We start from the raw sequence: 14732 nt of genomic DNA on the forward strand, positions 1-14732 counted from the left end.
AATAGCTGTATGTAATGTACCCTTACTGCTGGACTAACTGGTGGTGTTAAATAGCTGTATGTAATGTACCCTTACTGCTAGGACTAACTGGTGGTGTTAAATAGCTGTATGTAATGTACCCTTACTGCTGGACTAACTGGTGGTGTTAAATAGCTGTATGTAATGTACCCTTACTGCTGGACTAACTGGTGGTGTTAAATAGCTGTATGTAATGTACCCTTACTGCTGGACTAACTGGTGGTGTTAAATAGCTGTATGTAATGTACCCTTACTGCTGGACTAACTGGTGGTGTTAAATAGCTGTATGTAATGTACCCTTACTGCTGGACTAACTGGTGGTGTTAAATAGCTGTATGTAATGTACCCTTACTGCTAGGACTAACTGGTGGTGTTAAATAGCTGTATGTAATGTACCCTTACTGCTAGGACTAACTGGTGGTGTTAAATAGCTGTATGTAATGTACCCTTACTGCTAGGACTAACTGGTGGTGTTAAATAGCTGTATGTAATGTACCCTTACTGCTGGACTAACTGGTGGTGTTAAATAGCTGTATGTAATGTACCCTTACTGCTAGGACTAACTGGTGGTGTTAAATAGCTGTATGTAATGTACCCTTACTGCTAGGACTAACTGGTGGTGTTAAATAGCTGTATGTAATGTACCCTTACTGCTGGACTAACTGGTGGTGTTAAATAGCTGTATGTAATGTACCCTTACTGCTGGACTAACTGGTGGTGTTAAATAGCTGTATGTAATGTACCCTTACTGCTAGGACTAACTGGTGGTGTTAAATAGCTGTATGTAATGTACCCTTACTGCTAGGACTAGCTGGTGGTGTTAAATAGCTGTATGTAATGTACCCTTACTGCTGGACTAACTGGTGGTGTTAAATAGCTGTATGTAATGTACCCTTACTGCTGGGACTAACTGGTGGTCTTAAATAGCTGTATGTAGTGTACCCTTACTGCTAGGACTAACTGGTGGTGTTAAATAGCTGTATGTAGTGTACCCTTACTGCTAGGACTAACTGGTGGTGTTAAATAGCTGTATGTAATGTTCCCTTACTGCTGGACTAACTGGTGGTGTTAAATAGCTGTATGTAATGTACCCTTACTGCTAGGACTAACTGGTGGTGTTAAATAGCTGTATGTAATGTACCCTTACTGCTAGGACTAACTGGTGGGGTTAAATAGCTGTATGTAATGTACCCTTACTGCTAGGACTAACTGTTGGCGTTAAATAGCTGTATGTAATGTACCCTTACTGCTGGACTAACTGGTGGTGTTAAATAGCTGTATGTAATGTACCCTTACTGCTGGACTAACTGGTGGTGTTAAATAGCTGTATGTAATGTACCCTTACTGCTGGACTAACTGGTGGTGTTAAATAGCTGTATGTAATGTACCCTTACTGCTAGGACTAACTGGTGGTGTTAAATAGCTGTATGTAATGTACCCTTACTGCTGGACTAACTGGTGATGTTAAATAGCTGTATGTAATGTACCCTTACTGCTGGACTAACTGGTGGTGTTAAATAGCTGTATGTAATGTACCCTTACTGCTGGACTAACTGGTGGTGTTAAATAGCTGTATGTAATGTACCCTTACTGCTGGACTAACTGGTGGTGTTAAATAGCTGTATGTAATGTACCCTTACTGCTAGGACTAACTGGTGGTGTTAAATAGCTGTATGTAATGTACCCTTACTGCTAGGACTAACTGGTGGTGTTAAATAGCTGTATGTAATGTACCCTTACTGCTAGGACTAACTGGTGGTGTTAAATAGCTGTATGTAATGTACCCTTACTGCTAGGACTAACTGGTGGGGTTAAATAGCTGTATGTAATGTACCCTTACTGCTAGGACTAACTGGTGGTGTTAAATAGCTGTATGTAATGTACCCTTACTGCTAGGACTAACTGGTGGTGTTAAATAGCTGTATGTAATGTACCCTTACTGCTGGACTAACTGGTGGTGTTAAATAGCTGTATGTAATGTACCCTTACTGCTAGGACTAACTGGTGGTGTTAAATAGCTGTATGTAATGTACCCTTACTGCTAGGACTAACTGGTGGTGTTAAATAGCTGTATGTAATGTACCCTTACTGCTGGACTAACTGGTGGTGTTAAATAGCTGTATGTAATGTACCCTTACTGCTGGACTAACTGGTGGTGTTAAATAGCTGTATGTAATGTACCCTTACTGCTAGGACTAACTGGTGGTGTTAAATAGCTGTATGTAATGTACCCTTACTGCTAGGACTAGCTGGTGGTGTTAAATAGCTGTATGTAATGTACCCTTACTGCTGGACTAACTGGTGGTGTTAAATAGCTGTATGTAATGTACCCTTACTGCTGGGACTAACTGGTGGTCTTAAATAGCTGTATGTAGTGTACCCTTACTGCTAGGACTAACTGGTGGTGTTAAATAGCTGTATGTAGTGTACCCTTACTGCTAGGACTAACTGGTGGTGTTAAATAGCTGTATGTAATGTTCCCTTACTGCTGGACTAACTGGTGGTGTTAAATAGCTGTATGTAATGTACCCTTACTGCTAGGACTAACTGGTGGTGTTAAATAGCTGTATGTAATGTACCCTTACTGCTAGGACTAACTGGTGGGGTTAAATAGCTGTATGTAATGTACCCTTACTGCTAGGACTAACTGTTGGCGTTAAATAGCTGTATGTAATGTACCCTTACTGCTGGACTAACTGGTGGTGTTAAATAGCTGTATGTAATGTACCCTTACTGCTGGACTAACTGGTGGTGTTAAATAGCTGTATGTAATGTACCCTTACTGCTGGACTAACTGGTGGTGTTAAATAGCTGTATGTAATGTACCCTTACTGCTAGGACTAACTGGTGGTGTTAAATAGCTGTATGTAATGTACCCTTACTGCTAGGACTAACTGGTGGTGTTAAATAGCTGTATGTAATGTACCCTTACTGCTAGGACTAACTGGTGGTGTTAAATAGCTGTATGTAATGTACCCTTACTGCTAGGACTAACTGGTGGTGTTAAATAGCTGTATGTAATGTACCCTTACTGCTGGGACTAACTGGTGGTGTTAAATAGCTGTATGTAATGTACCCTTACTGCTGGACTAACTGGTGGTGTTAAATAGCTGTATGTAATGTACCCTTACTGCTGGACTAACTGGTGGTGTTAAATAGCTGTATGTAATGTACCCTTACTGCTAGGACTAACTGGTGGTGTTAAATAGCTGTATGTAATGTACCCTTACTGCTAGGACTAACTGGTGGTGTTAAATAGCTGTATGTAATGTACCCTTACTGCTGGACTAACTGGTGGTGTTAAATAGCTGTATGTAATGTACCCTTACTGCTGGACTAACTGGTGGTGTTAAATAGCTGTATGTAATGTACCCTTACTGCTAGGACTAACTGGTGGTGTTAAATAGCTGTATGTAATGTACCCTTACTGCTAGGACTAACTGGTGGTGTTAAATAGCTGTATGTAATGTACCCTTACTGCTGGACTAACTGGTGGTGTTAAATAGCTGTATGTAATGTACCCTTACTGCTGGACTAACTGGTGGTGTTAAATAGCTGTATGTAATGTACCCTTACTGCTAGGACTAACTGGTGGTGTTAAATAGCTGTATGTAATGTACCCTTACTGCTAGGACTAGCTGGTGGTGTTAAATAGCTGTATGTAATGTACCCTTACTGCTGGACTAACTGGTAGTGTTAAATAGCTGTATGTAATGTACCCTTACTGCTAGGACTAACTGGTGGTGTTAAATAGCTGTATGTAATGTACCCTTACTGCTAGGACTAACTGGTGGTCTTAAATAGCTGTATGTAGTGTACCCTTACTGCTAGGACTAACTGGTGGTGTTAAATAGCTGTATGTAGTGTACCCTTACTGCTAGGACTAACTGGTGGTGTTAAATAGCTGTATGTAATGTTCCCTTACTGCTGGACTAACTGGTGGTGTTAACCTTTCTAGCGCAGGCGTTCCGCTATCTGAAACCCTCGACAACATTCCGCTGAAAAGGCAGCGCGGGAAATTCAAAAATATTTTTTTTAAATATGTAACTTTCACACATTAACAAGTCCAATACAGCAAATGAAAGATAAACATCTCTTTAATCTACCCATCGTGTCCGATCTCAAAAAGGCTTTACAGCGAAAGCACATACATTGGCGCGTAACGTGCAGTAATGTTTTGATTCCAAAACATCTGGTGATTTTGCAGATAGCCACAGAAATCCCAGAAATACTGGTATATAAACATCGATAAAAGATACAATTGTTATTCACAGAATTAAAGATAAACTTCTCCTTAAACCTGTTAAGGCTGCAAGCCCGACGCCGGTACACCTATGACAACATCCAGCTCAAGTGCAGGGCGCGAAATTCAAAATCTATTTTTTTTAAATATTTAACTTTCACACATTAACAAGTCCAATACAGCATTTGAAAGATAAACATCTTGTCAATCCAGCCAACATGTCCGATTTTTTTTAATGTTTTACAGAGAAAACACCACATATATTTATGTTAGTTCACCACCAAATTAAAAAGAGGACAGACATTTTTCACAGCACAAGTAGGATGCAAGTAGCATGCACAAGCCAACCTAACTAACCTAGAACCAACCTAAATAACCTAGAAAACACTACCTCAGATGACAGTCGTATAACATGTTACACAATAAATCTATGTTTTGTTCAAAAAATGTGCATATTTGAGCTATAAATCAGTTTTACATTACTGCTACCATCATAGCTACAGTCAGAAATCGCACTGAAGCAGCCATAGTAATTACAGACACCAACGTCAACTACCCAATTACTCATCATAAAACATTTCAGAAAAATATATGGTGGATAGCTAATGAAAGACTAAGATCTTGTGAATAAAGCCAATATTTCCGATTTTTTTAAGTGTTTTACAGCGAAAACACAATATATCGTCATATTAGCTTACTACAATAGCTAACATCACAACAAAGCAAACGGTAGCATAGCACAGTTCGACAGATATATATGAAATAGCATCCCAAATTGGGTCCTTATCTTTGTTGATCTTCATTCAGAATGTTGTACAAGGGGTCTTTTGTTCAGAACCGTCTTTATTTGGATCCAGAAGAACTATTTCCCTCTTGAATTAGCAAGCACACTGGCCTTACTGCGCTAACCTCTCCTTCGTCTTCAAACACATCACGTATAAAGTCACGAATAAATTTCAATAATATAATTAAACTATATTGAAAAAACATACTTTAGGATGATATTGTGACATGTATCAAAAAAAATCGAAGCCAGGGGTCATATTCATCTATAACGACCGTTTACCAGGTGGAGAGTCCAGGTCCAATTTCGAGCCTCAGAAAAAAAAATTATGACGGTCCTCTCACTCCAAGAGGGTGTATGCATTCTCTGAAAGAGATATTCAACTCCTTTCTGCTCTCACTTCCGCATGACAGCCAGAGGAAGGTGTATGACGTGTTTCTACAGTCCTAAGTGACATGACCTTTTATAGACAAGCTCTTAAAGAGACACTTCGCTTTTTGGAAATCTCACTTCCGGATAGGAAATGAGCTGTAAAAAGAGTTCTGTTTCACTTAGAGACATAATTCAAACGTTTTTAGAAACTAGAGAGTGTTTTCTATCCAATACTAATAATAATATGCATATTGTACGAGAAGAATCGAGAACGAGGCCGTTTGAAATGGCCACCTCTTTCCAGGTTACTCAATGCTGCTCTTTCAGCCATAACAGGTTAACAAAACCAAAAAATTACATCAAGATATAGGGCAAATATCATTCAACTTCACTAGGGTAGGGGGGCAGCATTCGGAATTTTGGATGAAAAGCGTGCCCAAATTAACCTGCCTGCTACTCAGCCATAAAAGCTAGAATATGCATATAATTAGTAGATTTGGATAGAAAGCACCCTGAAATTTCTAAAACTGTTTGAATGATGTCGGTGAGTATAACAGAACTCATATGGCAGGCGAAAACCTGAGACAAAATCCAACCAGGAAGTGGGAAATCTGAGGTTTGTAGTTTTTCAAGTCATTGCCTACCGAATACACAGTGTCTATGGGGTTAAGTTGCACTTCCTAAGGCTTCCACTAGATGTCAACCGTCTTTAGAAACTTGTTTCAGGCTTCTGCTATAAAGGAGGGGGGATGGGAGCTGAATGAGTCATGGGTCTGGCAGAGTGTCTCCCGACAGATTTAGCTCTCGTTCCAGTGCTTTGCTGCAGACAATGGAATTCTCCGGTTGGAACATTATTGTTGATTTATGTTAAAAACATCCTAAAGATTGATTCCATACATTGTTTGATATGTTTCTACGACCTGTAACGGAACTTTTCGAGTTTTTGTCTGGACCTAGTGCTCATGAAGATGGATTACTGGGCTGAACACGCTAACTACTAGTGGCTATTTGGACATAAATTATGGACTTTATGGAACAAATCAGTCATTTATTGTTGAACTGGGATTCCTGGGAGTGCATTCTGATGAAGATCATCAAAGGTAAGTGAATATTTATAATGTTATTTCTAACTTCTGTTGACTACAACATGGCGGATATTTCTTTGGCTGGATTGGGCCCTGAGCGCCGTACTCAGATTATGCTTTTTCAGTAAAGTTTTTTTGAAATCTGACACAGCGGTTGCATTAACCTGTCTCACCCCCCCGTTCCGCTAGCGGAACTCCTCCCACATTCCACTGAAAAGGCAGAGCGCGAAATTCAAAAAATATTTTTTTAGAAATATTTAACTTTCACACATTAACAAGTCCAATACAGCTAATGAAAGATACACATCTTGTGAATCCAGCCAACATGTCTGATTTTTTTCATGTTTTACAGGGAAAACACAATATATATTTATGTTAGCTCACCAACAAATAGAAAAAAGCACAGACATTTTTCACAGCACAGGTAGCAAAATCTAAATCAACCAAACTAACCTAGAACAAACCAAAGAAACCAAGAAAACAACTGTAATCAGATGACAGTCTTATAACATGTTATACAATAAATCTATGTTTTGTTCGAAAAAATGTGCATATTTCAGGTATAAATCATAGTTTACATTGCGGCTACAATCAGAAATTGCACCGAAAGCAGCCAGAATAATTACAGACACCAACGTGACATACCGAAATACTCATCATAAAACATTTCTGAAAAATACATGGTGTATAGCAAATTAAAGACAAAGATCTTGTGAATACAGCCAATATTTCAGATTTTCTAAGTGTTTTACAGCGAAAACACAATATAGCATTATATTAGCTTACTACAATAGCCTACAACACTACCGCATTCATTCATCAAGGCACGTTAGCCAGAGCAATAGGCACGTTAGCGTTAGCGAATAAACCAGCAAAAGATATTAAATTTCACTAACCTTCATAAACCTTCCTCAGATGACAGTCCTGTAACATCAGGTTATACATACACTTATGTTTTGTTCGAAAATGTGCATATTTAGAGCTGAAATCCGTGGTTATACAACGTAGCATAACGTAGCATAACGTGCTAACGTAGCATCTTTTTCCCAGAATGTGCAGATATTTCTATTAGACTCTCACCTATTCTGACGAAATAGCTATTCATAAACATTACAAAAAAATACATGTTGTATAGGAAACGATAGATCCATTAGTTCTTAATGCAATCACAGTGTTAGAATTCAAAAAATATCTTCATTACGACATAAGACTTAGTTATGGTAAGGGAATAACCAAAACCTGAGCGCAAAGGGACTAGAACACAGTTCGACAGATATATGAAATAGCATCACAAAATGGTTCCTGACTTTTGCTGATCTTCTATCAGAATGTTGTACAAGGGGTCCTTTGTCCAGAACCGTCTTTGTTTGGATTCAGAACGTTCTTTTTCCCTCTTGAATTAGCAAGCACACTGGCCATGCGGCACTAAGCTCTCCAACTTCAACAAAGTCGAACAACGCAAACACAACTAACGTCCCGAATAAAGTTAAATAATCTAATGAAACTATATTGAAAAAACATACTTTAGGATGATATTGTAACATGTATCAAATAAATTCAAAGCCGGAGCTCATATTCGACCATAACGACCGGTTTCCAGTAGGCAATAACAGGTCCCCCGACGCGCCTTGCAGACAACAGAAAATGGGGGACACGTTGTTCCAAGATGGTTAATTCAACGTCAGACAGAGATAATCAACTCATGTTTCCTCTCACTTCCTCTTGACATCCGGGTGAAGGCGTATGATCGTGCACTGTATAGTCAGACGCGTCAATATTGCCCATTTTATAGGTAGTCACTTGAATAGAAGATAGATTTCAGACTTTCCACTTCCTGGTCACAAAGTGTGCTGCCAAAAGAGTTCTGTTTTACCCACAGACAAAATTCAAACGGTTTTAGAAACTAGAGAGTGTTTTCTATCCAATAGTAATAATAATATGCATATTGTACGAGCAAGAATTGAGTACGAGGCCGTTTAAATTGGATACGATTTTCCCCAAAGGTGAAAACAGCACCCCCTGTCCCTCATCAGGTTAAAGGCTCCATTGATCGGGCAAGTAGGAGACTGGACGCTGGACAGCCTTGACACGTACCACTCTTCATATGTTATGGGTATGCTTGTCACCTGCAAGGACTAGGGAGTAAAAAAAAAAAAAATTAATAACCAAATAGCGCCAAGCACAGGCAAAATCCTAGAGTATAACTGGGTGACAAATTCACCTTTCAGCAGGACAATAACCCAATACACAAGGCCAGATATACAGTGCATTCGGAAAGTTTTCAGACCCCTTGACGTTTTACAAATTTTGTTACGTTACTGCCTTATTCTAAAATTGGTTAAATCGTTTTTTAAATTGCTCTTAACTGCTAGGCTACCTACAGCCCATTAAACCACACGAGAAGATAGTTTTATCACATGGAGGTTTCATTCATGTCTCTGTCTCAATATTTAACTTGAAACTGTTTGTCTTTAGCAGGCGAGCGACCCAGACTCTCAACTCTGACAGCGGGAAGAGTCCTTCAGGGGAACCAGACCCAGAGACGTCCAAACCAGCAAGACGACATCACTGCTCCCAGTGTGGAAAAAGTTATATCCAATCACAACACCTGAAATTACATGAGAGAACACACACAGGAGAAAAGCCTTACCACTGTTCCCAGTGTGGAAAGAGTTTTAGTCAGTTATGGAACCTAAAAATTCATACACGAATACACTCTGGAGAGAAGCCTTACCACTGTTCCCAGTGTGGAAAGAGTTTTTGTCAGTTAGGGAGCCTGAAAAGTCATAAGCGAATACACTCTGGAGAGAAGCCTTATCACTGCTCCAAATGTGGAATTGCTTTTTCATGGTTAAACAACCTGAAAGCGCATGAGAGAATACACACAGGTGAGAAGTCTTACCACTGTTCCCAGTGTGGAAAGAGTTTTAGCAGATCACAACAACTGAAATTACACAAGAGAACACACACAGGAGAAAAGCCTTACCACTGTACCCAGTGGTGGAAAGAGGTTTAGCCGATCACAAGAACTGACAGTACACAAGAGAACACACACAGGAGAAAAGCCTTACCGCTGCTCCCAGTGTGGAAAAAGTTTTATCCGATCACAACAACTGAAAGTACACAAGAGAATACACACAGGAGAAAAGCCTTACCACTGTTCCCAGTGTGGAACGAGTTTTCGGGTGTTATCGAGCCTGAAAAGTCATAAGCAAATACACTCTGGGAGAGAAGTCTTACACATGTTCCCATTGTGGTAAGAGCTTTAAGCTGGTAGGGAATCTGACATCGCATTTGAGCACACACAACAAGGAAAAGCTCTACCAATGTTCCTTGTGTGGAAAGCGGTTTACCCAGTTAGAAGCCCTGATTATGCATGACAGGACACACGCAGGAGGGGATAAGACCTACCACTGCTCCCAGTGTGGAAAGCAGATTCTAATTGGTTAAGGCACCTGAATAAGCATGAAAGAATACATACACAGGAGGAGAAGACATACCACTGCTCTCATTGTGGAAAGACATTTTCCCAGTCAGAGGACCTGAAATCACATGAGAAAATAGAGAGGCTGTGTTCTGACTTGAGTTTTTGACTGATAATTTGTGTTTTTGTTTCATCCTCATGAAATCAAATTGTATGAAACCAGAATACGGTTACTTTTGTTGTTATTTCATTTTCAGTGTACACTGATCGATGTCTAATATCAGATTAAATATTTAAAAATGTCTATTGGGTTTTGATTATGAGCTTTGATTGATTGTGATACAAGTATAAACCCTCTGATGTTGTTCATCATATGATTTTCTATTGCAAAATGTCAATTATTATATAAGTAAGTAAGTAGCCTTGCACAAGCCTTTGTGTTTGTATTTATTATGGATCCCCCCCTACTCTTCCTGGGGTCCAGCAACATTAAGGCAGTTAAACATTTTAAAAACATTACAAAACATTTTAAAAAACAGATATTCACAACATATTAAGTGTGTGTCCTCAGGCCTCTACTACCACATATCTACAACACTAAATCCATGTCCTCAGGCCTCTACTACCACATATCTACAACACTAAATCCATGTCCTCAGGCCTCTACTACCACATATCTACAACACTAAATCCATGTGTCCTCAGGCCTCTACTACCACATATCTACAACACTAAATCCATGTCCTCAGGCCTCTACTACCACATATCTACAACACTAAATCCATGTGTACGTGTGTGTATAGACCCCCGACTTTCCAACCTGAAGATCACTGACGTCATGATTTGACCTTGTTTTTTTCAGAGTTCCCAGTTGTCTTGAGAGTCCCGTTACTCCACCATGTCTCTGAGAGTCCCGTTCTTCCACCATGTCTTGAGAGTCCCGTTATTCCACCATGTCTTGAGAGTCCTGTTATTCCACCATGTCTTGAGAGTCCCGTTATTCCACCATGTCTTGAGAGTCCTGTTATTCCACCTCATGTCTTGAGAGTCCCGTTATGCCACCATGTCTTGAGAGTCCTGTTATTCCACCATGTCAGAGAAAACACTGTTGATGATTGCAAAAAAGGATTTGATGAATGCAACATATTTTTCTGGATTAAAATAATAATAATATTTTTTAACTGTTAGCTACTAGTGGACATTCATTATATACATCTATGTATTGTTACACCACGCAGGAGGAGTAAAGACCTAGCTGTTCATTTTAATATTATCTGTTAGTCTACTTGAATTAATATGAAATTGCCTTACGCACTGTTCAGATGCCGAATTTAAGGTGAGTTGAATTTAATAGAAAAATGGCAACAGTAAACATGTTGACCCCCATGAATGATGCATGCGCCCCCTTTGGGCCAATCAGTGTAATTTAGCAAATGCCGGATCTTTGGCAAAGACACACAATCCACCCAAGTTTCGTCAAAATTAGCCCAGTGGGGTCTGAGATATAATTTGGGTTAGCTAAGTACTCATATCCCCGAGCATGTGTGCCAAATGTCACCACTCTGAGTCAAACAGATCACCACCGTGTGGTAGATACGAATGTTCTTGCATATATTGAGTCTTGACAGTGTTTGCAACATGTGTACCAAGTTTTGTTACAATACGAATATCCTTGACTGATTTATGTGCCAGACCACGCCCACCTGCAGGATTATTGGTCAAATAGCAGCCATTTTATTTTAGGTACAAGTCTGGAAAATATTGTGTTTAGAGTCTTTTGGCCATAGATTCCACATATCAAGTTTGGTGCAGATCGATCGGTGCCAGAAGAGTTTTCAGTGTTTTCCACAAAATTCCAAAGTTGCCACAAAGTCTGAAGGTCCGTCTACTTGACCAATCAGATGAGGAGTGTATTCCGATTTGCATGAAACAATTTTTTTTTTTTTATTACATTCGGAAAGCATTCAGACCCCTTGCCTTTTCCACATTTTTGTGACGTTACAGCCTTATTCTAAAATGGATTAAATATATAAAAATGCTCATCAATCTACACACAATACCCCATAATGACAAAGCGAAAACTGGTTTTTAGAAATGTTTGCAAATGTATTAAAATATGAGAAAAAAAATGAAATACCTTGTTTAAGTATTCAGACCCTCTGCTATGAGTCTCGAAAATGACCTCCAGTGCATCCTGTTTCCGTTGATCATCCTTGAGATGTTTCTCCAACTTCATTGGGAGTCGACCTGTGGTAAATTCAATTGATTGGACATGATTTTATATATAAGTGTCCCACAGTTGACAGTGCATGTCAGAGCAAAAACCAAGCCATGAGGTTGAACGTAGAGCTCCGAGACAGGATTGTGTTGTAGGCACAGATCTAGGGAAGGGTACCAAAACATGTCTGCAGCATTGAAGGTCCCCACAAGGAACACAGTGGCCTCCATCATTCTTAAACGGAAGAAGTTTGGAACCACCAAGACTCTTCCTAGAGTTGGCCGCCAGGCCAAACTGACCAATCAGGGGAGAAGGGCCTTGGTCAGGGAGGTGATCGAGGGAAAGATGAACGGAGAAAAGTACAGAGAGATTCTTGATGAAAGCCTGCTCCAGAGCACTCAGGACCTCAGACTGGGGCGAAGGTTCACCTTCCAACAGAACAACGACCCTAAGCTCACAGCCAAGGCAACGCAGGAGTGGCTTCGGGCCAAGTCTCTGAATGTCATTGAGTGGCCCAGACAGAGCCCGGACTTGAATCAAGTTTATTTTTTATATAGCCCTTCGTACATCAGCTAATATCTCGAAGTGCTGTACAGAAACCCAGCCTGAAACCCTAAACAGCAAGCAATGCAGGTGTAGAAGCACGGTAGCTAAGGGAAAACTCCCTAGAAAGGCCAAAACCTAGGAAGTAACCTGGAGAGGAACCGGGCTATGAGGGGTGGCCAGTCCTCTTCTGGCTGTGCCGGGTGGAGATTATAACAGAACATGGCCAAGATGTTCAAATGTTCATAAATGACCAGCATGGTCAAATAATAATCAGGAGTAAATGTCAGTTGGCTTTTCATAGCCGATCATTAAGAGTATCTCTACCGCTCCTGCGGTCTCTAGAGAGTTGAAAACAGCAGGTCTGGGACAGGTAGCACGTCCGGTGGACAGGTCAGGGTTCCATAGCCGCAGGCAGAACAGTTGAAACTGGAACAGCAGCAAGGCCAGGTGGACTGGGGACAGCAAGGAGTCATCATGCCCGGTAGTCCTGAACGCATGGTCCCATGGCTCAGGTCCTCCGAGAGAGAGAGAAAGAAAGAGAGAAGGAGAGAATTAGAGAGAGCATACTTAAATTCACACAGGACACCGGATAAGACAGGAAAAGTACTCCAGATATAACCAACTGACCCTAGCCCCCCGACACATAAACTACTGCAGCATAAATACTGGAGGCTGAGACAGGAGGGGTCAGGAGACACTGTGGCCCCATCCGATGATACCCCCGGACAGGGCCAAACAGGAAGGATATAACCCCACCCACTTTGCCAAAGCACAGCCCCCGCACCACTAGAGGGATATCTTCAACCACCAACTTACAATCCTGAGACAAGGCCGAGTATAGCCCACAAAGATCTCCACCACAGCACAAACCAAGGGGGGGCGCCAACCCAGACAGGAAGATCACGTCAGTAAAAACTCAACCCACTCAAGTGACGCACCCCTCCTAGGGACGGAATGAAAGAGCACCAGTAAGCCAGTGACTCAGCCCCCGTAATAGGGTTAGGGGCAGAGAATCCCAGTGGAGAGAGGGGAGCCGGCCAGGCAGAGACAGCAAGGGTGGTTTGTTGCTCCAGGGCCTTTCCGTTCACCTTCACACTCCTGGGCCAGACTACACTCAATCATATGACCTACTGCAAGAGATAAGTCTTCAGTAAAGACTTAAAGGTTGAGACCGAGTCCCTGCGTCTCTCACATGGGTAGGCAGACCATTCCATAAAAATGGGAGATCTGACAAGGAGAAAGCCCTGCCTCCAGCTGTTTGCTTAGAAATTTACCACCTTCACAAGGTCAGTCTCAGTGCTGTGATGGGGTCTAAAACCAGACTGAAGCGTTTCGTATACATTGTTTGTCTTCAGGAAGGCAGTGAGTTGCTGCGCAACAGCTTGGAAGATTCGATATAGGGCGATAGTTTTTTATATTTTCTGGGGTCAAGGTTTGGCTTTTTCAAGAGAGGCTTTATTACTGCCACTTTTAGTGAGTTTGGTACACATCCGGTGGATAGAGAGCCGTTTATTATGTTCAACATAGGAGGGCCAAGCACATGAAGCAGCTCTTTCAGTAGTTTAGTTGGAATAGGATCCAGTATGCAAGTCCTGAAGGTTTAGAGGCCATGATTATTTTCATCATTGTGTCAAGAGATATAGTACTAAAACACTTAAGTGTCTCTCTTGATCCTGAGGTCCTGGCAGAGTTGTGCAGACTCAGGACAGCTAAGCTTTGAAGGAATACGCAGATATTAAAGAGGAGTCCGTAATTTGCTTTCTAATGATCATGATGTTTTCCTCAAAGTTCATGAATTTATTACTGCTGAAGTGAAAGCCATCCTCACTTGGGGAATGCTGCTTTTTAGTTAGCTTTGCAACAGTATCAAAAATAAATTTTGGATTGTTCTTATTTTCCTCAATTAAGTTGGAAAAGTAGGATGATCGAGCAGCAGTGAGGGCTCTTCGATACTGCACGGTACTGTCTTTCCAAGCTAGTCGGAAGACTTCCAGTTTGGTGTGGCGCCATTTCCGTTCCAATTTTCTGGAAGCTTGCTTCAG

General features: G+C 40.9%; 1 pseudogene; it reads left to right on the plus strand.

Moving 5' to 3' along the window:
• Nucleotides 1-9456: 9456 nt before the first annotated feature.
• On the plus strand, nucleotides 9457-10173 carry LOC139542095 (zinc finger protein 239-like; annotated as a pseudogene).
• The last annotated feature ends 4559 nt before the right edge of the window (nucleotides 10174-14732 follow it).

The sequence above is a fragment of the Salvelinus alpinus genome, chromosome 2 (assembly GCF_045679555.1).
Source record: "Salvelinus alpinus chromosome 2, SLU_Salpinus.1, whole genome shotgun sequence".
In the NCBI taxonomy this organism is placed as follows: domain Eukaryota; kingdom Metazoa; phylum Chordata; class Actinopteri; order Salmoniformes; family Salmonidae; genus Salvelinus; species Salvelinus alpinus.